The 23,761-nt window shown below is 49.5% G+C and overlaps 1 long non-coding RNA gene across 1 annotated transcript; it reads right to left on the bottom strand.

Annotated features, from left to right (window-relative positions):
* Positions 1-3,466: 3,466 nt before the first annotated feature.
* On the bottom strand, positions 3,467-23,166 carry LOC139001786 (uncharacterized). Its single transcript, XR_011470104.1, has 3 exons — positions 23,001-23,166; positions 6,369-6,459; positions 3,467-4,998 (listed from the first exon to the last, which is right to left on the bottom strand). It is a non-coding gene; the product is annotated as an uncharacterized lncRNA (long non-coding RNA).
* Between the last annotated feature and the right edge of the window lie 595 nt (positions 23,167-23,761).

The following is a 23,761-nucleotide window of genomic DNA, read 5'->3' as shown; positions in this document are numbered from 1 at the left end:
TTATCTTATGTTCCTGAAACAACAAAACAAAAAACCCCCACCTCCTTAAAAAGTCCTAATGGTCCTCACCCAATCAAATTCTTCCTCCTCATAGTCAGCAGTGAGCCATTTAATTGTATTTTTTAAAATATATTTTATTGATTTTTTTACAGAGAGGAAGGGAGAGGAATAGAGAGTTAGAAACATCAATGAGAGAGAAACATATATCAGCTGCCTCCTGCATACCCCCTACTGGGGATGTGCCCGCAACCAAGGTACATGCCTTTGACCAGAATCGAACCTGGGACCCTTGAGTCCGCAGGCCGACGCAATAGCCCAGGGGTGGGCAAACTTTTTGACTCGAGGGCCACAATGGGTTCTTAAATTGGACCGGAGGGCCGGAACAAAAGCATGGATGGAGTGTTTGTGTGAACTAATATAAATTCAAAGTAAACATCATTATATAAAAGGGTATGGTCTTTTTTTTTTTTCAGTTTTATTCATTTCAAACGGGCCGGATCCGGCCCGTGGGCCGTAGTTTGCCCACGGCTGCTCTAGCCGTTGAGCCAAACCGGTTAGGGCTAATTGTATTTTTTATGATAAGAGTGTTCTGTGTTCATTATACAAGGGAGCCTTTCAAAACTCACCTGGCTACCACTATCTCACAGGCCTCACCCAACGGCTTAGCAAATTCAAGGAGAGCTGGATCTGAGCACTTATGAAAGCTCCCTGGGGATTCCAAGAGAATTCTGATTTGCATATGTTGTCTGATATCAGAGATTCAGATATCTCATATCTCCTCAAAGGATCATATCTAGTTCTTATATGTGGTTCTGATCTCAGGTTCCGATTGAGAATAGCCAAGATTGGGTTCCAAGAATTTGTTTCTATAGATTTAAGCAGCATCTCTGTCTCTGAGTGTGCCCTCATATACCTGTTCCAAGGAGCCTATGAAGGTGTATCTACTTGCATTCATATAAGTCTAGGTATGTGTCTGTGTGCACACATGTGCAAGTATGTGTTTCCATGTGTATGTGAGGGGGGGATGTAGACCTCAGGCCATCTCTGGGTATTTGCGTGAGTGGATATGCTGGTTGAGGGCCTGTACCTCTCTGTGCATTTGTGTGTCTCTGAGGGTGGGTGCCTGTACCGCTGGGCTAATTTTTGTGGCCATTGTGTCACATTTATCTAAGTTAGTGGTTCTCAACCTTCCTAATGCCGCGACCCTTTAATACAGTTCCTCATGTTGTGATGACCCCCAATTTCATTGTTACAAATTGAACATAATTAAAGCATAGTGATTAATCACAAAAGCAATATGTAATTATATATGTGTTTTCTGATGGTCTTAGGCGACCCCTGTGAAAGGGTCATTCGACACCCAAAGGGCTCGAGACCCACAGGTTGAGAACCGCTGATCTAAGCGGAGGGATATTTGTGCTTGTATGTGGACATATCAATGTAGATTGATGAGCCTGCCATTTTCTGAGGCCTCCAACAGGGAGGGAGTTTCTATGGAGAAGGAGCCCCATCCGGGCCCCTGAAGTGCCAGTTGAGCCACCTCCAGACTGCAGAGCTAGCAGTCAGAACCCCCCTCCTGGTTGGAGAAGAGGGAGGACAGATTTTGAGCATAAACACAAATCTCTGTGCTGAGCATTCTAATTCTGCAAGTCAAGTAGACAGCCCGGGCAGCTGCCTGCTAATTAGCCACCCTGGGGACAAAATTGCCCGTGTTGGAGTGGATAATGTGTCTGCCTGTTTCCGTGGGATCCTTGACCAACTGAATGCCCCCCATCTCCCTGCCACCCTCTCCCATGGGCCTGTCTCCCTGCACTCCCAGCTCAGAAAGACATTTGCATGCCTTCATTCTAATACATCAGCTTTTTCAAATAGGCCAACTGCTAAGCAAATGTCATTTGGGCTGGAGCTTCGGAGGCTGTAAATGAGGTAAATGGTCCATTTGAATAGATGAAGACAGATCCCATGCTGGATGGAGACAGGCTCATAAAGTTCCCCAAACAGCAAGAACAGGGTCCTTGTCCCCTCCCCAGGCAAACTGTGCTCTCAGGGACTGGGGTTCTCCACAACACAGCACAAATCCTCAGGTACCTGCAGTCGAGGATCTTGGGCTTGACCGATCCCCAGTCCCAGAGAGCCTCTGAGGCCCTCTGCCCAGTTCCCTTGTCGCTGCGAGGGGCTGGTGGGAGCAGGAGCCCAGCCAGCCCATAGGTTGAGCTGAGGGGCAGCTGCCCACTGTGGTTTGAGTCATGCCCTTCCCATGCTTGTATACACACATGTGTACACATGCTACACATGAATACACTCATACTTGCAGCCTGAACCCACGACTTTAACCTGTGCTAGGCTCTCAGGTACACGAAGGTCTAGAGTAGACACACAGGCATACACAGAAGTATGTAAACTCCCTACCATCATTGTTCTGTTTTAACACAGATATGAACTATACAAATATCACATATAGATTTTGTTATGGATAGAATATTTGTGTCTCTCTCCCCTCCAAGTTTGTATGTTGAAGCCCTATCCCTCAATGTGATGGATTAGGAGTTAGGGACTTTGGGAGGTAATTAGGTAAGATGAGGTCATGAGGGTGGGGTCTGCATGATGGGATTAATGTCCTTAGAAGAAGAGAGACCAGAGCTCTCTTTCTCTGCCCTGGAGGACACAGGGAGAAGGTAGCCATTTACAAGCCAGGAAGAGGGCGCTCACCAGAAACCAAATCCCCTAGCACCTTGACCTTAGACCTCTCAGCCCTCCAGGGCTCTGAGAAATAAATGTCTGTTGTTTAAGCCACCTAGTCTATGCTATTTTGTTATAGCAGCCCAAACAGACTAATACAGATATGAACTAGGAATTTTACTTGCACACATTTGCAAATAGCAATTTACATATCTATAAAAATTATTGACACACTTCTAAAGAGAGAGAATAATGTTGTGCGTGTTATGCCTACCATTAGTACTGCTTATCACTTATGAATTTCTGGGCTAAGTGTTTCAGAACTTTACCTTACTTTATTCTCAAGATAGCCCCAAGAGGGAGACATTTATTAGCTGCATTTTGACCAGGAAATTAAATCTTGAATAAGGTGCTCTAGGTTGGTTGCACAATTGCTACGTGGTAGAGTCAGGATTTGAACCCAGGCCTCCTGACTGCCATGTACATGCTCTGTAGGGATGATAAGTGATCTAGCGCTTGGGGAAAGGGAACCTCACCAGGGTCAGAAAAAAAACAATCCCACCATGCCCACAAGGCCAAAGCTTCCATTCCCTAGGGCCACCTGACTTGTTCAGCCTCACACCTTATAACTCAATTATCATAATTGGGGACAGCTGTCTCCCAGAGCACGAGGCTCGAGGCTCGTCTTCCCAGGCTACAAGTTCACAGGCATCCCTGAAACCCGTTGAAGAATTGGCTTGTGATTTTTGTTCAAAATAATAACCGTGATAAGAGTGATGATGTAAACTGATTTTATTTTTTTTTAATATATTTTTATTGATTTCAGAGTGGAAGGGATAGGGAGAGAGAGATGGAAACATCAACGATGAGAGATCATTGATGGGCTGCCTCCTGCACGCCCCCTACTGGGGATCAAGCTCATAACCAGGGCATGTGCCCTTGATCAGAATCGAACCCAGGACCCTTCAGTCTGCAGGCTGATGCTCTATCCACTGAGCCAAACCAGCTAGGGCCATAAGCTGATTTTAATATATGCCTGGCTTAAATGACAGGCTCAGTTCCAGGGTTGGCATTTGCTGACAATACAAGGTTATTTTATTCTCAGTTCAAAGTCACTTCTCAGATTAATACAGCTACATGTTTTAATTAATAATGACATTATTTAATGGTGCATTTGGACTCAGTCTCTCACCGAGTCCACGCCCACACACAGATTCTCTCATCTACAGTTTAACAGGGCCTGGGACATGTTCTGGCTGCACAGACCCCGCCCACCTCTCCTGTGCTCCAGGTCCATCCCTCCGGAAGCCCCTCGTGCCTTCCAGAGCTGTCCTGAGTCTCCGTCAACCCTGGGCTGGAGCAGCCTCACAGACAGGTCACACTCCGTCAGCCTTGGCCCAGCACCCTGGCTGGCTCCCCCAGAAGAAAAATGAAGGTCCAACTGACAGGCGAGCATAAATATTTTCCTTCCCAGCCTGGTTCAGATGGGGATATTTGCTGTTAATAAAGTGGCAGCCGGCTATCTGGGAGTGTCTGAACGTGGCCTTCCCTGGCAGGGAGCGTGTCGTCCATCTCTGTCTTCACCCATCAGATGACAAGACTTCGCTGGCCTCCTTCTTTTTTGAATGTGCCTCAGATGGCAGGAAGCAGGCAGGGAGTGTTGGGGCACAGCAGTGTCGCCTCCTATCTTTGAGGGGCTGGGAGGGGCAGCCTCCCTCTGCTGTTCTTGGCAAGCACGCCTATCAGCACCGTGGCCATCAGGTGCCCGGCAAAGCTGTTTATTTAAGCCCCCCATCAGGCGCTGAGACTGTATTTATGGAGACAGAACGGGGAGTGTTAGAGCGAGCTGGGTCTTCCCACTTTGAAAGGTGCTCAGTTCAGAAAGGGCAACACGACGTAATGGGAAATTGTGCTTTCTTTGAGGCATGTGGCCTGGAAATGGAGCTGCAAGGCCCGGAAAGGTTTTGAAATAACATTTCGGGATGGAGCCTTCCCTGCCCCCACCTGGAAATAGGTGTTGGGATGGAAAACAGGGCACCTCTCCTCGCCACTCGTCACCAGCCAGGGCTGTTTGAAATGAAAACAAAAAATTCTTCCTTAAAAGAAAATGTGTTTTCCAAAGTACTGTGACTCGCTTCTTGACTTCCAAGTCCGAGAAACGCTGTGTGAAGGCTCCGATTCACAGCTCAGAGCTGTGGAGGCGGCTCTGGGAACCAGGGAGGGGCTGAGCAGGGTTAAATAGCACCAGCCTGCAGGCTGTTGGGGTGGCTCTGGCAGATCTTGCATTCGATCAACAAACACTTGATGAGTGCTAGGCCTCTGGGTAATAAAAAGATACAAAGATTTCAGGTCACCTAGGACTGGTTCAAAGTTCTGAGAAAGTTATTCAACTTTTCTGGGTTTTGGTTTCCCTACACGTAAAATGGGGACAGATTTCAAAGGATCGCCGTGAGACTTCCGCTGACGCCTGCACAGGGAAGAGCCCACCGGAGCACTCCACTCCTGCTCAGGCTTGCAGATGTGTTGAATGCTGTTGAAGGGGCTCACAGGGGCTTCCTGCGGCCTGCAGCACCGGGCAGAGCTCCTCCGTGTGGCACTCAGTACCTCCTGGGATCTGATCCGACCAATCTGGCACCCCGTGGTCAGGATTCTCCTGCCGAAATCAGGCTGCCAGCCATCAGGCGGTCCCTCAGCTCATGACACACTGCCGCCATCCCATCTGCTTATCCCTGCTGCTTCCCACACCCACCACACCCCGAAATAGTCCCCTCCCTGCGCATGGCACCTTCGGACTGGATGCCGTGTCTTCAGGGATAACTGCAGCTACCACTGGATGTGAGCCATGCGGCAGGCGCTTCTTGTATATGATTTTAGATCTTTATCTCAGAGTCAGGAATGGCAGGATCAAGAGAAAGAAAAGAGGTGAACAGTAAAGAGTTTCCAGAGGGGGGTGATATGGTCATATCTGTTAGAGAGAAAGGATCACTCTGGGCCAAAGAGGAGACTGGGCTGAGGGTTAGGAAAGAGGCTGGCAGTCAGGAGGAGGCTGGGGGTCAGAGAGGAGGCTGGGGGTCAGGAAGAAGCTGAGGGACAGGGAAAAGGCTGGGGATCAGAGAGGAGGCTGAGGGTTGAGAGGAGACTGGGGGTCAGGGAGGATGCTGGGGGTCAGGAGGAGGCTGGGGGTCAGGAGGAGGCTGGGGGTCAGGAGGAGACTGGGGGTCAGGGAGGAGGCTGGGGGTCAGAGAGGAGGCTGAGGGTCAGGGAGGAGGCTGGGGGTCAGGAGGAGACTGGGGGTCAGGAGGAGGCTGGGGGTCAGAGAGGAGGCTGAGGGTCAGGGAGGAGGCTGGGGGTCAGGAGGAGACTGGGGGTCAGAGAGGAGGCTGAGGGTCAGGGAGGAGGCTGGGGGTCAGGAGGAGACTGGGGGTCAGGGAGGATGCTGGGGGTCAGGAGGAGGCTGGGGGTCAGGAGGAGGCTGAGGGTTAAGAGGAGGCTGGGGTCAGAGAGAAGGCTGGGGGTCAGGAGGAGAGTGGGGGTCAAAAAGGAGGGTATTGCAGTGTCCGGGCAAGAAAAATAGTGGTAGTGGCTTTTAGATGGAGAGGAGAGATTGGATTTGAGTTGGCTTCATTTACTCATTTAGTATATATTTTACGGGCACCTATCCATTTGATACATGTTTCGTGGGTCCCTACCATTCAGCACTTATTTTGTAGGCAGGCTGTCTTCTAGCTGCTGGGATGCAGTTGTGCAATACAAAATCCATGCCCTCCTGGAGTTTGCATCCTAGGGGGAGAAACAGATAAGAAAATGAATAAGAAAAATATAAAGTGTTAGATAAGGATACGTACTATAAAGAAAAAGCAAAGGAAGGGATTTAGAAAGAAGAGTCAGGGATGAAATTATTGAGGAAAGCCCTGAAGGAAGGGAGGAGCCAGCCCTGCTGAGGTCTGGGTCGCACCAGAGGGAACGAAGAGCAGAGTGCCATGGGCCAGGACCACGGAGGAGGCCTGGAGGCTGGAGGAGGCCCCAAAGGGGGAGAGGATAGGAGAGGAGGGCAGAGATGAAAAGGGGGCTGGATTATAAAGGGCCACATCTGTCCCAGCAAATATTACTCAAGGCACCTTGAAGTCAGGGGCCTTGGCGGCGTGCCTTGGGTGGGCCTCCTTGCCCTCTGGGCCTGATTTCTCATGGTGAAGGGTACTCATGGGGTTGGGAGTACTTGTGAGAGCTCTGAGGAGGTGCTGAGCAAAAATCAGAATCTGCAGGCCCTGGGATTCTACACGTTAAAGACTTCAACCCTTTCTAAGACTGACTTTCGGTTCTGGAGGTACTGAAAGTGGCAATGGGGCCGACCTTGGGGTGCAGAGGGCCCGGCTTCCTGGCCTCAGAGCCTCTCTGCCCAGCCTAGGGCCCTGTCCCCAGGGAAGTAGGAGAGAGGCTGGCTCCAGGCAGCTCTGGCTTCCAGGCCTTGTGTCCATAAACACTGGGTCATGTGGAACAGATGCTTTCCCTTGTAACTGATTAATCTTCATCCATCATTCCTTCATACCTTCCTTTATTCTCCCTAATTTTCACTTATATATTTATTCCCTCCCTCATTCTGTTTGCTTATTCCTGTCTTCACTCATTCCTCACTTATTCACTTCTTTGCTGACTCATTTTCCTCTCTTGTAGGATTTATCACAAGAGTAACTAAATAGGTAATGGATTGTTCAACTCTGTGTGAGCCTGACTTCTCAGCTAAAACGTAAGAGCCTGAGGACAAAAAACACGTCTTATTCACAGCTGTAACACCAGCATCTGGCCGCATGGCTGGCCCACAGTGCGTGCTCTGTAATAAATTCTGTATCCGTTCATTCATTGCACACTCATTCATTCCTTCAGATGTTTGTCAAACCTCTGCATGTGCCAAAATCTGGGCCTGGCACATTTTAGAAGAGGGATAGAAAAGAAGAAAATACAGAGATATGTTATCTGAGCCCACATCATCCATCTGATTCCATTCATCCATTCACTTATTCATTCTTCAATGAACATTCATTCATGTACTCATGGCCAAATCCTGAGCTGGAAATGCCTTCATTCAGGATAATCAAGGGTGTGAGAGAGAAGTCATGGGGGGTGGGGCGGAGGGGGGGGGCCTTCAGAGTCTGTGTCATCGAGCTGTTGACGTGATCAGACCTGAGTTCAGGATGCGAAAGTGGACTGTGAGAGAGCAGGACATCCTGGGCCTCCCAGGGGTGGGGCAGGCCCAGCGTGGGGGAGGCAGAGGGCACTGAAGCCACCCTTGACTGGCCCACCCTCACTCCTCCAACTTCCGCCTCTTAGCCTGGGGTCTCCCCCACTTCCACATCTTATTGACTTTTGGATTTACAAGGTGTGCTGATTGCCAAGGCCGTGGGACAATTACACACCTGGGCCCACCTTAGAAAAGCATCCTCCTATCCCAGTCCCACCCAGCACAGGATGCATCTCTCGGGTGCTGTGAAAAGTTTAAAGAGGAAAGTAATGGAAAAGACTCAAAGGCAAGTTCCATTCTAGAAAGGAAGGGTGGGGGGGGCGGGGTAGGAGATTCACCTTCAACTTCATGGTCGTGTTCTGAAACCCTTGCCTCTTCATTCCAGGTCTGGCTCCGAACATTGGGCCTCAGGCCGGGGTCAGGAGCTTTATGGTATTTGCTTGGTTTATTGGCCCTGAGGAAGAGGATATGAGGCCCAAGCAGTTCTCCGGAGGTGGGACCCCTCAAGATTTATGGTTTCCGGAGACCCTCGAGGTGACTGGGCTGGGCAGAGCCGGCCTTCCTCAGCACCCAGTCTAAGAGAAGGAGGGCTGGAGGTCAGGAAACCCCAGAACCGTGGTGGGAACCACTGCCCCCAATATTTTCTCTTCTGTCACCTCCCATGATTCTCGGTAACAACCCCGTGATGCTGGCATTTCCTCCTTCACTGTGGCAATGAGAACTGAGGCTAGGAAAGCTGTGGGCCAGCCCAGATCAAACAGAATCAGTGTCAGAGGGGAACTCAAGCCCGGCTTCCTGAAGGGGCTCTCCCTCTGTGAGCCGATGCCACTAGAGTGACCTCTGAGGCCCAGTCATTAAATACCTGAGTCATTCTGACTAAAAGAAAAACAATATTGCTGGGGCTCAGGCCTCAGGTCACCTCTGTGTCACCCCACGCAGACCTGAGACAATAGCCCTGGGACAATAGCTACCCACCAGGCTCAGCAAGCTGACCCGGGAGTCCTCCCACACCAGCATGTGACCACAGGAAGGGTGCTTGACCTGCTAGAGAACGCCCGCCCCAGCAGCCCTGTGGACACCGGGCCTGGCCAAGTGGCTCCGGGCACAATGTTTCCTGACAACCCTCCTCCGCAGGCACAAGAGGCTGGTTCCTGCCGTTGCCTCGCAGTCTTCCGTGGCCCCTGTGAGCAGGGTAAATTTTATTTCTGGGCTTAATTAGGGGACATGCCATAAATATTCATGCAGCAAAATGAGCCCTGGCTCACAAGTGCAGCTGCTTCCCGCTTGGGGGAAATTAACATTGTTTTTCAGCCGGTGAGTAATGAGGCTCTGCTGCTGGAGAGAGGAGCCTTTTCAACAGCCTCTCCAGGACAGAGAGAAAGCCACACTCAGAGCCACCCACACCCCGGGACGCCACCCCAGCCATCCCAGGCCCCTCTGCCTCTCCAAAGGGGGGCAGAGCTGGGCTTCCTTAAGGCTCAGCTCTGAGCCCCCAGCAGATGCTCATCAGAGCAGAAGATGCCTGAGCTGTGTCTCAAGAACAGTGGTAAACAAACTACAGCCTTCTGGTCAAATCCACCTACCACCTGTTTTTGTGAATAAAGTTTTATTGGCACATAGCCATGCCCATTCATTTAACTTTTGGCTATAGCAGCAGAATTGGGTAGTCAGGAGAGACCTTATGGCCTGCAAAGCCTACACTATTTCCTATCTGGCCCTTCACAGAAAAAGTTTGCCAGCTCCTGCCCTGACCAGTCTGGCTCAGTTGGTTGGGTGTCATTCTGTGTGCCAAAAGGTCGCTGGTTTGATTCCAGGTCAGGGCACATGCTCCGGGTCTGTGCAGGAGGCAGCTGATCAATGTTACTCTCTCATATCAATATTTCTCTCTCTTTCTCCCTCTTCCTTCCTCTTTCTCTAAAATCAATAAAAACATATTTTTTAAAAAGTTTGCCAACTCTTGTTTTAGAACAGCCGTGGGCAAACTATGGCCCGCGGGCCAGATCGGGCCCGTTTGAAATGAATAAAACTAAAAAAAAAAAGACCGTACCCTTTTATGTAATGATGTTTACTTTGAATTTATATTAGTTCACACAAACACTCCATCCATGCTTTTGTTCCAGCCCTCCGGTCCAGTTTAAGAACCCATTGTGGCCCTCGTGTCAAAAAGTTTGCCCACCCTTGTTCTAGAATCATCTCATCCTTTAATAAAATTTCCATAAAATTAAATTATCTGGATTTTTAGGAACATGGAGCAGTTTTAGAATCTTGTGGTCTTAGAATCTTATGCACACGGAGTCCAATCTCAGCTCCACCACTTCTTCAGCTGTGTAGCTGTGGGCAGGTTATGTAACTTTCTGCCTCAGTTTCTACCTCATACGGTTGTTGTGAAGATTAAGTGAGTAAATATTTGTAAAGCTCCTAGAAAAGCTTTTGGCACAGGGCAAGCATTATGTAAGTGTTCTATTAAATAAGTGTATGCAATCGCCTATAATTTCAGAGTCCTCAAAGTATAGGATCTTAACCCCTACAAATTTCGGCTGAGCCCAGGTGTGTCTGATCCCAAAGTTTGATGGTCAGATAGTCCCACTTCTCACCTAGTCCCTGTCCCAGTGTTCTCCAGCCGCGCTGGTACCTGCTGTGGCAGGGAGCTTTCTGCTCTGGAGACAGCTGGCTCTGTTGCGGGAGAGTTCACACTGGGATCTGCTCTTGCATTCGCCCACCTCTTAGTCCTCGTTCTGACTGTGGCCTCCCAGCTGTAAATCCCAGGCGGGAGAACTAAGGCACTTCTCAGAGCAGCTCCCAACTTGCTGGGAGCCAGCCGCAGTCTGGGCTTCAAGCATTTGCAACAAAGTAAACCTGGATGGGAAGACTAAGCTCCACAGCTTTGGACAGCACACTCCCCCAGGAAGCCCTCCGTGGTGCCTCCCTTTCTCCTCAAGGCTCCCAACGTTCCTGCTTGAACCATCCCTGGATGAAACCAAAGCCATGTCCTAGAGTGAGACTTGTTGTAAAAGCCCTAGGACTCTCTGACCCTTGTATTCTTCCTGCTCCCTTTCAAGGAGTTTTGAGATCTAGCCTCTCCCACAGTTCTGTGGCCTTGCCAGGCTCACCAGGTGCTTATGGCATTGCATTTATCCTCATAGCATTCCCGCCCTGGAGGGTGAGACCCGGGGGGGGGGGGGGGGGGGGGGGGGGGGGGGGCGGGGCGGGGAGTGGGAAGAAAGAAGAGAAAGGGAAGCTACCACTAGAGCGAACAGAGTATATACTAACCCTTTGTCTCACTTAATCCCAACTATGTAGGCAGTAAACTTCACAGAGGAGGGAATTGAGGCTCCGACAGGAACTCAGATTTGCTCTAGGTTATGAGGATAGTAAAAGAAAGAGGAGGCCATAGATAAAGCATCTACTATATGCTAAGTGCTATCACACATATGCCTTATTGCATCATCAAACACACACAGAAGAAAAGTCGAAGGGAGGTATTTCTATTCCTGTTCTCCAGGTGTGTAAACCAAGGCTCAGAGAGCCAGGGTGGCTTAGCCCAGGGGGATGGAGCTGGAACCAGGCCTGCGGCCGTGGATAAAGCGCTCTCACCCAACACGGCCTCCTCAGGAGACTCAGCACGCATCCTTTTGAGGAGTGGGAAAGGAAACACTGGTCCCTTTTACAGGGTTTCCGTGTGCATGATGCGGAGCCCCTGAGGATGGTCGGCCTGCTACGGATGGGAGGAACGGTTTATTTTTGCTGTGGGTCGCTCTGGAGCCTTTCAAAGGTGTGAAGTTCTGTGGCCTGAAAAGGCTGACTCTACTGGCTGTCCAGAGCGGGCCCGCCTGGGCCCCAGACCCCCAGGCCCGGCCTCTTCATGTGCCGCCTGCGGGAACTCCCTCCTGCCCACCTAGCCTCTCACTCGCTGAAAGGCAGCAGAGAGACAAGCCAGAAACTGGTCTCCAGTGTTTATTCACCAAACACAGAGACGGCCCTCTGGGCTCTCCTCCGCCAGCCAGACCCGCTGCCACCTGAGGGGAGAGGGGCTTCCAGCCCACTCCCAGGCTCCTCAGACCTCGAATGCTCACCTCCAGAAATTGGCCACAAGGAGGAGCATCCAGCCTGGCCCTGCAGCAAGATAGAGTGTGGTTAGACACAAAGAACTTTCTGCCAAGGACGGACACTCAGCTCAGAGAAAGCAGAATCTTCTGAAATGCTGCACTCTCTTGGTAAGGACTCTGGGCTCTTCTGTCCAAGCTTCCTTTCATCACTCCTAAGATGAGACTATATGAATCCCAAGCCCCACTCCCAGCAGTTCTAACATTGTCATAACTGGGAGATTGATCAGGGTGACAAGGGACAGGAGACCCAGGCTCTGTCCCAGCTCCACCATCAACTGACTGTGGGAACATGGGCAAGGTTACTTTGTTGCTCTGGACCTTGGTTTCCCCATCTCTGAAATGGGCATAATTATCAAAAGGTAGTTATGCATAATCGAAATGTACTGTATGGTATGTTCAAACTGTAAAGTGCTCTACATGTGCTAAGTGGTTTTATTATTTCCACCATTCCTTCCCTTTTCCTTCTTCCTTTCCTCTCCTCCCCCGTGGATATATATTTTAAGCCTCACCCAGGATAAATTTTTATTGGTTTTTAGAGAGAGTGGAAGAGAGAGAGAGAGACATCCTGCATGCACCCCAACCGGGGCTCGAACCTGTACCCTTTTGGTGTACTAGATGATGCTCCAACCAACTGAGCCACCTGTCCGGGACCCCCATGCTTCTTTTGATCCTTTCTTTCCTTATTTCCCCTAAGAGGGAACGTTAGCGTGTCCCCTTTCTACCTAGCCCATTAACTGAGAAATGTTGTTTGTAGATTGAGAGGTTTCTGTTTTGCTTTGTTTGAATTCTTTTTTTTTTAAAGCAGTTAATATGAGTGGGCCCGGGAAGGTAGTAGGGCCACGGGGAAATGCCCAAGGAGGTTTCCTGTCCCTCCGGCAGCCCTCTAGAACAGCGGTTCTCAACCTTCCTAATGCCGCGACCCTTTAATACAGTTCCTCATGTTGTGGTGACCCCCAACCATAAAATTATTTTCGTTGCTACTTCATAACTGTAATTTTGCTACTTTTATGAATCGTAATATAAATATCTGATAGGCAGGATGTATTTAGGGGTCGCGACCCACAGGTTGAGAACCGCTTCTCTAGAAGAATCCTGGATATTCCACCTGCTCGGGAGTGTCCAGCTGGGTCTCAGTGAGGGCAGGACATCGGGAAGTCCATGGTCACAACCTTGCTGGACTGGACGAAAGGACCATTTCCCGGTGTTTTCTTCCGACCTGTCAAGTCACCGAGTGTCTGGACAACACTGAGCAGTTGTTTCGGGAACTGATTGGTTCTTTCCTTACATAATAGCCAAGGAAGTTGCATGACTACCTTTTAAAAACTGAACTGGTATTGTTGTTGTTTTTCTGTTGGTCTTCCCCCCAGACCATTTTTATAACTGAACTGAACTGTTTTGGTTGGACTAACCTGTTGTTTGTCTAAACTGACCCATTGTGGGAGGAACGGACTGGCTGCTTGTCTATAGTGACCAGCTGTGGGGCCAGGCGGCTGGTTGGGGGCTGTCCGACAGGGTATTTTGGCGGAGTGAACTGGTCTGGGGCTGGCAGTCAAATGAGCTGATAACCAACCCCACCCTTCAACCTTATTGTCAACACTGGCCTTTCCAGAAAAATCCAGTCTCACCTGTCCCAGCCATAAGTCCCACCCCTTCCTGGTGGCTGTGTCATGGCCGGAGCCCTCTAGTCACGTCTGGTATCTGTTAGGGGATTGCCAAGCCCCCAGCACGGCCACCCCTTCCCCCCACACTTGCCTCTTTAACTCACTTCCTTTCATTGCTACCGGGTCCAAGGACTTTTTCAATGGGGCCACAGCAAGAGGGACCTCACCCCTCTGCCCCATTCACCCTGCCCACCCCCTCCTTAGCCTTTCAGGCTCCCAGTGAAAGGGACTTGTCCACAAATTGGGGATTTGCCATTGTCCCCTTTATAAAGGCCCTTCATTTCCCTAGGCCCCACCCCTCCCAGCACTGTGATCAGCAGGGGTGGCCCCAGAGGGGCATGTAACAGGACACAATATCCCCAACAGCCTTGCTTAGAATCAGGGCTGGGGCCTCAGAAGCTCCAACTTGGCTCTGGAGCAGAAAGAGTTCTCCCTACCTCCATCCCCTCCCCATTTTACAGATGGGGAAACTGAGTCACACAATGAGACCCCTTGACACCCAGTTAGCTCCTTTCCACCGTGTTTCTTTCAGAATTGGGAAGGCAACTGCATTTGTCATTCGTTTTAATGCAATATGCCGCTCCATTGAAAGTGCATACAAAAGCTGCAGTCAGTAGTCAAGCAAGTAAGTCTGGGTCAGGGTTTTGTTGTTTAGCATCTGAAATCAAAAGCTAGGGCTATGAAAACAGCAATTCTTGGTTGAACTGCCTCAAAAATAAATAGAAACACTGGCCTAATTTGAAATTCAACTCGCAAATAGGAAACAAAACCAATTTTTTTCCCTAGGGTTTGTTTTTTTTTTTAAACAAAACCAAATTCTTCTTTTCCTGTTTCTAATATTTTTGTTCCCCCCATTTAGATGATTTAATCTAACTTCTGATCTGTAGGTGGTCCTACTGGGGCCCAGAGATGAAGTCTACTTGCCTAAAGGCACACAGCATCACAGGGCTGGGCTAGAGCGCCTGGAGCCCACCACGCTCTGCCTCTCAGGCAGGCATTTCAGTTTTGGAAAAATCTCGGCTCCATAGAAATGGTGTTGCCAGAACCAGCTGGGCAGTGCAATTTGGTTTGGGTGCTTTGCAGTTTGTAAACTAAATTGGCTTTTAACAAAAGATTTGAAATTGGTGGAAGGGATCGTCTACTTTCAACTATGGGAAGAATTGCACTGATTGATCTCTTAGCTTTTCTAACCCGAGCTGCTCCCTCCCTAAGGAGTCTTGGGGCGCTTTAGGTGGACATGGGGCTGGACGACTCTGTGCTTGAGCTGAGCCAGAAAAAAGATCTTTCAAGGAAGGCATCCTCGTATTTAAGTGGCCACTGTCTTCATGGTACTTGAATAAAAAGCAGGACGTTCTGTATTAAAATTGTTTCTCTCTAACCAGTCCTTTTGCAATTTGGGATGAACTCACTAGGAAGTGAACATTTTCCAAAGGATGAAGGTGACCCTGAAGCTGGCTGTTTTGCTTTTGGCTTATTCCTAAACACTACAATAGAATCTGAAATGTTACTATCCATCCCTGTGCACTGTGCATACTGTCCCCCACAACTCTGAACCCCGATGAGATACAATAACATCCTTAACTCATCGCTGAACTATCCTCATCAACTCAGCTTCCATCAGCCCGAGACTGATAACCATCAGAGACTGTTAATTCCCAGCAAATTATCTAATCCACATGTTGTCCGATTAGTGTAAACGCCAGCCTGTGAGGATCATAAAGTAAATAAGCATAAAATAGTTTATAGCTTCCAATCTGCTCTCACCTAAATAGACCTGGCTGCTTGGTCTGGGCCTCAGCGGTAGCTCCCACCTCCTTTAGAAGGAACGGGGGGGCATAGGTTTATATCTGGACCTGTTTGCTGCTGTTTCTGGGACAGAGGCCACAGGCACACTCACACACACAGATGCACAAGTCTGTCCGTCCCTCCTGCTCCCTGCCCTCCCCCCGCGCCCCCCCTGCCCCCCCACCCCACCTCAAAGGGGCCAAAGCTTCATTTCCCTAATATGTTAATCTTTGAAATAGTCTTGTCTTGCAGGGCCCAGGCATGGGGAATTAAGATTCTGGGTGACTTGCAGAAAGAAAAGCAAACTGTCCCTTCAAAAAACAGAGGATGGTAGGAATTCGTAATAATGAGAGGGGAGCAGAAAAAGAGACCAGCAGCTCCAAGGGGTACAGGGAACGATCAAATTAAACGTGTTATCTGGACATAAGCACAGGATCGCCAAGGGCTGGGTGTGGGGTGTGTATGTAAAAAGGCTTAGGTGAAGATTCCAGCTGGGCCAGAAGTGAGGCCAAATGACCTCTAAATCCCCTGTTGCCTCTGAAATTCTTCAAGGCTGTTATCTAAAAGCCTATAATTCCAAAATTCTGTAATTCGTAGATCCTATACTTCTCTAACAAAACAGACACGCTCCAATTCTAATGTTCCGTGATTCTAATGTCTGTCATCCAATGAGTCTGTAATTGCAAGCTGCTGTGATTGTAAAAGCCACGGGTCTCTAATTCTCTCATTGGTGATGCTAATATTCTCTGATTCTAAGATTACATCGTCAATATTTCCTTACTCTAATATTCTATCATTCCACCATTCTTGTGTTCTATGATCCTAAGAGAGCAGGATTCTGGAATGCTATAAATTTATTTTTCTGTATTTCTAATGTGCTACGATTCTAGTTTTTGAGAATTCTGTGTCCACAATCCTAAAACCCCATAATTCTGTTTACTAAGAATCAAAAGCATCTCTGTGATTCTCTAAATCATTTTTTTTTTTTCAAGAATTCTAACAGTCTATGATTTGAATCTTCTGGGTTTCTAACTCTCTACAATGCAAAGGGGTATTTTTTATTTAAAGTTCTACATTTTGAAGAGTCTATAATTCTAAGCTTCTTCATTCCATGATTTTAATATTGTATGCTCTCATAATTCCAACATTGCTGATATTTTTTTTTCTATTTTGTTATGACAAACAGAATGTTGCTTCATCTACAAAGCACAGGAATTAAGCTGTAACTGGCAGAGAACCAGGGGACTGCCACAGCTGTCCTCTGAATCAGGCTGCAGCATGTCCCAGGGCCACTGAGCCTTCCTCCTCTGGGAAGGAGACCAGAACACGGCCAGTTGATCCAGCCTGGGCTCCAGGAACGGCCCTGAGACAAAGGGTGGGGGGCTGGCCCGGGTCAGGTGGAGGAGCTGGCCCCATGCCTCCCGGGCCTCCCGGGCCTCCCGGGCCCTTCCTCAAACAGCCAGGCTTCCAAACATCTGCCAGCATTTGGGTCCCGATTGCTGTCCTTTAAAAGTATCCGTCTCCCTTTCTTGTTCTCCATCAAGAGCTCCCATGACAATCATTTCAAGCAGCTAATGAGTTTCAGATGGCCTTCAGGAGCCCGGGATGGATGGGAGCTGGGGGATGAGGGTTCTTAGGCCGAGTTTTGTGGGCAAAGGGGGAGGGGTGGGAGCGGGGGTCAGAAAGAAAAATCTTTTGTCGCTGAAGTGTTACGGGCCGCCCACCCATCCCCTTCCAGGCCTGGAGAGGGAACCTGGAACCTGGGAACCTGGACGGGGCCCCCCATGGTCACTCTGTCACTCCTCTCTGATCCTGTGCTTTATCTCTCAATATACAGACCAGCATCTCTTCTCTAACTCCTCACTCACTGTTTTGAATTTGGACAAAATAAAGACCCAGAGCATGAAATGAAAGCATCAAGGCCTGCTTGAGGCCACGATGTCACTACTCACCTGCTGATAGAAGCGTCTTTGCAAAAGACAATCTTCTGACGGCCACTGTTAGATGCAGGGGGTAAGGCCCAGGGGTTCGCTCTGGTGCCTCCTGGCTCCATGTGGGCCACGCTGCCCGGCCCAGAGGCGGCTGGCACTGTGCAGGGACAGCTTCCTCCTGCCGCTGCTCTCTCCCTCAGAGGACTCCTTCTGCCCCTCAATTGGCCTGGGAGCCCCCAAGGGGCTTCTTGTGACCCCAAAGGGCTTTTTTCTTCCAGCAGAAGGGGACACAGAGAGACCAGAGGCAAAGGAGGGGCGTCCCAGCCTTCATTTCCATGGCACTGGAGAGCCCAGGAGGTCGCCGTGCCCAGACCTGGCCAGGGTTATACAGTGGGTTCTGCGGCGTCCTCCCTCCCGGCTGCCTGGGAACTTCCGCTGCTTTTAAGGCCTAATTTAAGGATGGACTTGAGGGAGCAGAACACTGAGAAAGACACACCAGTGCCTTTCAGAGGAACTCACACAGTCCCTGGCCACCGAGGCCATTCCTGTCCAGGAATGTAGGGGACATTTCTGCAACAGGATGTGTACAGTTTGGGGTTTGGAGGGGGGTCCCTGCTGGCAAGGGAGTTCCAACCATATAATTAAGTAACTCGCCATTTCCTTTAAGATATCAACAACAATAACCACGCTCTCCCATTGCCTAAACAGGACAAACCCCGGGTTAAGCAGTTCCTGGTGGTCCGCTCTCACACATGTGCAGAGAGAGGGGAAGAAACCGCCTGGAAGCCGGCCTCCCTGCTTCCCAGCAGCTGCCGCCCCCCTCGCCCCGTACGGTTCCCTCCCCCATTGCAATTAGGGGTAATCTTTTGTTGCCTGGAAAGTGTAAAAATCACCGCTTTTCTTTTTGCATGCATAATATCCATTTCCCCTCCAAGTGCGTTATTTGGTTTGGGAATTACATCTATTTACAAGAGTAGATGTTGCACAAAGGTTGTGTTTATGTGGAAAATTATATCGGTGACACAGGCTGATTGGCGTGTGGAGGCTGGGAGAGGCAGGCCGAAGAGGCCTTCTCATCAGCTTGGAATAACAAAATGATTGTATTTTCAGCAAAGCTAATTGATCACATACCTCGCTGGGCTATCTGTTTACTCAAAGGCCATCCAGGCCCTGGGAAGGTGGAGAGGAGAGGGCCCGGGGGCAGTGGTCACCGCCAGACCAAGCCAGCTTTCCAAGGCACTGGGGTTGCAAGCGGAGACGAGGGGACAGGGTGGGTCAGGGGGTCGTGCGGTGGGACAGAGAGATGAGCTGACTCCTTGGAGACCAGGCCCAGACCCCGTGCTGGCGGATTGTGTGCTGTCTCCAGGACACTAGAAGTCAGTGTGGGACACAGAAGGTGTGAGAACAGCAAATGAGAGTAGGATCATGAGCCACAGAAAGGAAAAAAAAAATGAGCTAAATCCCTTCCTCTCTTCTGTTTAAAAAGCTGATCCAAGAATGAGCTTCTAAGCTGGTGCTGGGCTGGCCACGCTGGGCCCTGCAGGCGAGAACGTGCTGACCCGTGGGTTTCAGGCTGCCTCTGCCTTCTCCGGGAGCTGGCTCTTCACCCACTCTGGTCCCGGAGGTTGGATGGGAGAGAGGACTGTGTGGGGTCGGGGATGTGGATGAGGAGGGTGGTCATCTCCAAAACCTGCAAAGAGGGAGACCCGAGCCCAGCCCTCTTGGACACCCTCTGGAACCAAAACCCTTGCTCCTTGCCTTTGGGAAGCTGAGGGGTTTATCTTTAGCTTTATGATCAGCATTCCTGGGCCCCCAACGTGTGTGAGCGGTCTCCTAAGGAGATTTTAACTCCCCCAAACTGAGCCACACAGGCCAGGACTTGGCGGGGAGGCAGGGAGGAAGGGGTGGCAAACTGCTCAAGTCGCCTAAAAAAGCACCAAGCTAGAACTGTGGTTCCTCATCAGTGTTAAACCTCCGTTTGTATGGGGGCAAAAATAAAACAGTTGGATCTAGTTAAGTGCTTAAATGGAAAATGACCAGTTATTCTAAAAACAACTTGTCAGGAATTAGTCAAGGAACTGATTAATTTAACACTCACTTTGCAAGATAAAGTTCTTTTGAAAACCACCCATTAAAAATAATGTGACAACCCTGTTCCCCATATTATGAAGATGGCTAGTCATTTCGCACACTCCCAGTCGGAGTCAGGCAAACCACCAGTTACTCTCACAAACAACTGGGCACAAGCGCCAGTCCCTGGCTGGACAGTTTCCAAATGTAGTTGGGTCTCCTGATTGCTGATCAATTTCAGATTTCATGGCCTTTTCCTAAAGCAAGGGTTAAGAAATCTTTGGGGATAATCAATAAGGGTTCCCGCCTGGAGAAACGCTGAACCCAACAGCCTCGTTTTACAAATGGGGAAACTGAGGCCTAGTATACTCCAGTCTTTGCCGATCCCTACTGGTGACAAGTAAGTCAGGTTCATGTGTTATTTTGAGGCCCTTGGATCAGGTGATGCTGAATACACTTCAAGTGCTTTTTCTCTAAGCCGAGTAATGAGGTTTTTCACCTCCTCCAGGTCTGAGCTATACACGCCCCAATTTGGAATATGTTACATGTTGTAATAACCTCCTGGTAGCACTGTATGTACACGTGTGTATCTGTCCACCATTGCATTTCAAAATCTCTGGCCCTTCCAAAAGACAAGCAGTTTATTAATGTGGCGCTCGCTGAATTGTTTTTTAATTGGAAACATTTTGCAATGAAAGAACATTAATAAAACCTGAATCCAAATCAAACTTCTCTGTGTATGTTATTTTTACTCTGCAGTCAAAAGCTTTTATTAGATTTAAAACTTTCACTGTGCTTTTTATCTCTGGCTGTATAATGTTCTACAATAAAAAAAGAAAGCCCAATGACTCCAAAGTCTGGCAAAATAATATACTTTCTTGGATGTCTCTGTGTGTTGCCAATTAGCTTTGCCGTGAACACAGGCCCCCATCCATCACCCGCCTCTGGGTGGCTGTAACAGAGACCTAATTTGTTTCATATGCCCCGTGCTCTCTGAGCCATTCACCAGCACCTCCAACCTGCTGAGGAGCAGCCAGGCCAAAGAAGAGATGAATGACAAGAAAAATCCCAGGCAAGCCAAAGAGACCCCTTATCAGAACCGGGCTCAGCTCTGCTCACCCACTGGGAAAATCTCAGCCTCCACGCCTCCAATTTCTTCCTCCCGGCTCCCCCCACCCACCCTCTCCTGTCTCCTCCATCTTTTCTCCCCTTTTGTGACCCAAAAGCCCCAGAGCTCACAGCGGTGAGGTGGGTGGAGAATGGAAGACTTCTTTCTCCCCAGTTACTCTGTCCTCTCTCCTCTCTGCCCCCTCCCCACCCCCTCCCACCTACTCCTTTTACAAGCCCGACTTTTAAACCTGCAGTTCCCTAGGAATTTTATGAATGCTCAGCACAAGCCAAAATAAACTCGTAAAGAAAAAGTTTCTAAAGAAGGTCATAGACCCGTACAGCAAGTGCTAAGCGGTAAAAACAAAAGTTCTTCAGGTTGCTGGGCACTAAGGTCTGGGTGGTGGGAGGCTGGGGTCAATGGAGGGAAAGGGGAGAAGGAGGGGGAAGGAGTGAAGGTTCCTTTCAGGAGAGAAAAGGAATCTCCAAATCCCAAATCCACCCAGTCTTTTTTTTTTTTTTTTTCATCTTATTGAAGCTGTAGCCCAGAGAGGGGAAGGATTTATCCAAAACTGCACAGCAAGCTGGCCTGTCCAGTGCTGAAGCTAGTGCTCTGACTCCCAGTCTGAAGCCTTCCCTTTCTGTGTTGCTAACACAATGGGGAAGGATAGGAAGGGACCTCAGGGGAGAGGCGTCTTCTGGGCCTCGGGGCATGGAGCTGCCTGTTGTAACTTTCTGGAGTAGCGCCATCCAATAGAACTTCCCACAACGATGGGACTGTCCTATATCTGTGCTGCCCAGTATAGTAGGCACTCACCAGGTATGGCTATCAAAATGAAAGAAAAATTTCAGTCTCCTAGCCATGTTTCAAAGGCTACCATGGTGGCCCAGCTGGTGTGGCTCAGTGGTTGAATGCTGAACCATGAACCAGGAAGTCACGGTTCAATTCCAGTCAGGGCACATGCCTAGGTTGCGGGCTCAATCTCCAGTGTGGGGCGTGCAGGAGGCAGCTGATCAATGATTCTCTCTTATTGATGTTTCTCTCTCTCCCTCTCCCTTCCTCTCTCTGAAATCAATTTTTTGTTTAAAAGACTACCATGGTGGATAGCCCAAATAGAAAACATTTCCATCATCATAGACATTGCCTTTGGACAGCACTGCTCTTAAGGTCAACATCCTTGATCTTTGAAGACATGATTGTGATCATGGTGCAAGGTGGGACCTTCCTCTGGGCTGTCTCAGCCCCTAGAACCTCCACTACTTCCCAAAATGACACGTGTCCTGGGTGTCAGAGGCCCTATCTCCTCTTTTCATACACCCCCACCCCCACCCCCCAGTAATATCTAATGAAGATTTAGTCTCAGAAGCAAAGGGTGAACTGGCCTTACAGGGAGTTTAATCAAGCCACCACTCCCAGGGCAGGGATCTGCCCTGCAGCCTCCAGAAGGTGGCCCATCCACCCTCTGTTTGCACACCTCTAGGCACAGAGACCTCACTGTCTCACCAGGCAGCCTAGTTCATTTCTGAAGAGCTGGGATTATTAGAATATACTTTCTAAAATCTAACTGAAATCTCCCCACTCTCATGCCCCACCCTGGCTCTGCCCTCGGGTCTCACAATATTAATTTTGCTTCTCTTTCCATGTCATGACCCGTCTAATAGCTAAACATAGTCCATTTCCTCTCTGCTCCTCCTCCAACATGGAGCTCCTCACTGAACACCTAATTCTAGATGTGGATTGGTCAGCAGAAAATAGCAGATGTTGACCTCCTTTGATCTAGAGACAATTCTCCTGTTAATGCCGCCCACATTTTAAATAACTCTATAGACTCATCCTGGGTTTGAGTTGTGTAAACCACCCAGGCTCTCTGAATGGTCCCAAGGCTAAGCTGTCCCAGTGGTGAATAGGATGGGTACAATCCCTAACAGTACTGCTTTCTGACCTGAGCAAGCAGTGCCCCTGCTCCTGCCCGCCCCCCCACTCAGGTAGCCCTACATTTTGGAGTGCCTTCTGCAAAATTTTCCAAGTCCCTCTCCAATGCCTGGGAGTGCCTGGGGCTGGCAGTGCCCTACAGGTGGAAGGCTCTGAGCCCAGACTGAGACCTGCAGAGGCTCTGGTCCATTTCTGCCCTTCCAGGCTCTTTCTACCTCTACCGCATGCATGAGGTTGACCAGATGCCCTGAAGAGCTCCAGGATTCATTTCTGTGGTCTTGTCCTGGGGCTCCATGGTCAGGCCCTGGTCCCAGGAGAGCAGCATAGCAAATCGATCATTTCATTTAGCTCACGTGATATTTCTTTTGTCGGTGCCCATGAAATTGGGTCTCCAGAATGGTGCTGACATTCTGGTTTTGGATAACCCCCAACACCTAGAGGCAGCCCTGGTCCCTGTGTTCACAATCCAAAGGTGGGAAACAGTCTACTTACAGTTCTGTGAGAGCAGGGCTGGGCAAATCCAGAAGAAACAGCCTGGAGGGCTTCCTATAGGCAGTGCTATCTAAGCTGCGTTGCAAGAATGAGCCAGGAAAGAGAGGGAAAGGCAAGAATTCCAGGCAGAGGACACTGCGTAGAAAGGGCTCTGAACGTGGGTTAGCCTGGTTATGTAAGCTTAGGCAGATTGCTTAGTGTTTTTGAACTCCAGTTTACTTGTTTGTAAAACTAAGAGAACAGTCTCTACCTCACAGGGTCAAGCCTTTGTTCAGTGATTCACAGAATGTCCTGGGAACCTACTGAGCCACCCACGGTGCAGGTGCCAGGGACATCCAAGAGAGCAATGCAAACCCCTGCTCTCAAGGCAGCAGAGTGGGCCTGACTCACCAAGAGCCACAGCGGGGCAGGGCTTCCTGACCCTTCAGCTCAGTCTCCAGGAAGATTAGGAGGAGTTGTCAGGGCAGAGACGTTGGGAAGGGCCTTCCAAGTAGCGGGGAGTATGTCACAGGCCCAGAAGTCTGAGCAGCCCCTGAGATTTGGGGCCTGGGAAGTAGTCCCATGTGCCCCCGGGGTCTGCTACATGTTGACTGTGGCTGGAATTTGAGACCAGAGCCAAAAAGGCTTTGAATATCCTTTATCATATGGGTGGGACTGAGCTCTGGAGGATTTTAAGCCTGAAAGTCATTCGATCAGATTTGCAGTTTAGAGAGTTGCTCTGGAGGCCTGTATGGAGGCTGGAGGCTGCAGGCTGGGAAGTC

The sequence above is a fragment of the Myotis yumanensis genome, unplaced genomic scaffold (assembly GCF_028538775.1).
Source record: "Myotis yumanensis isolate MYYU_CA2020_CCGP unplaced genomic scaffold, mMyoYum1.0.hap1 SCAF_2, whole genome shotgun sequence".
In the NCBI taxonomy this organism is placed as follows: domain Eukaryota; kingdom Metazoa; phylum Chordata; class Mammalia; order Chiroptera; family Vespertilionidae; genus Myotis; species Myotis yumanensis.
Note: the sequence above shows the minus strand (reverse complement) of the source record. Positions and strands in the feature narration are given on the sequence as shown.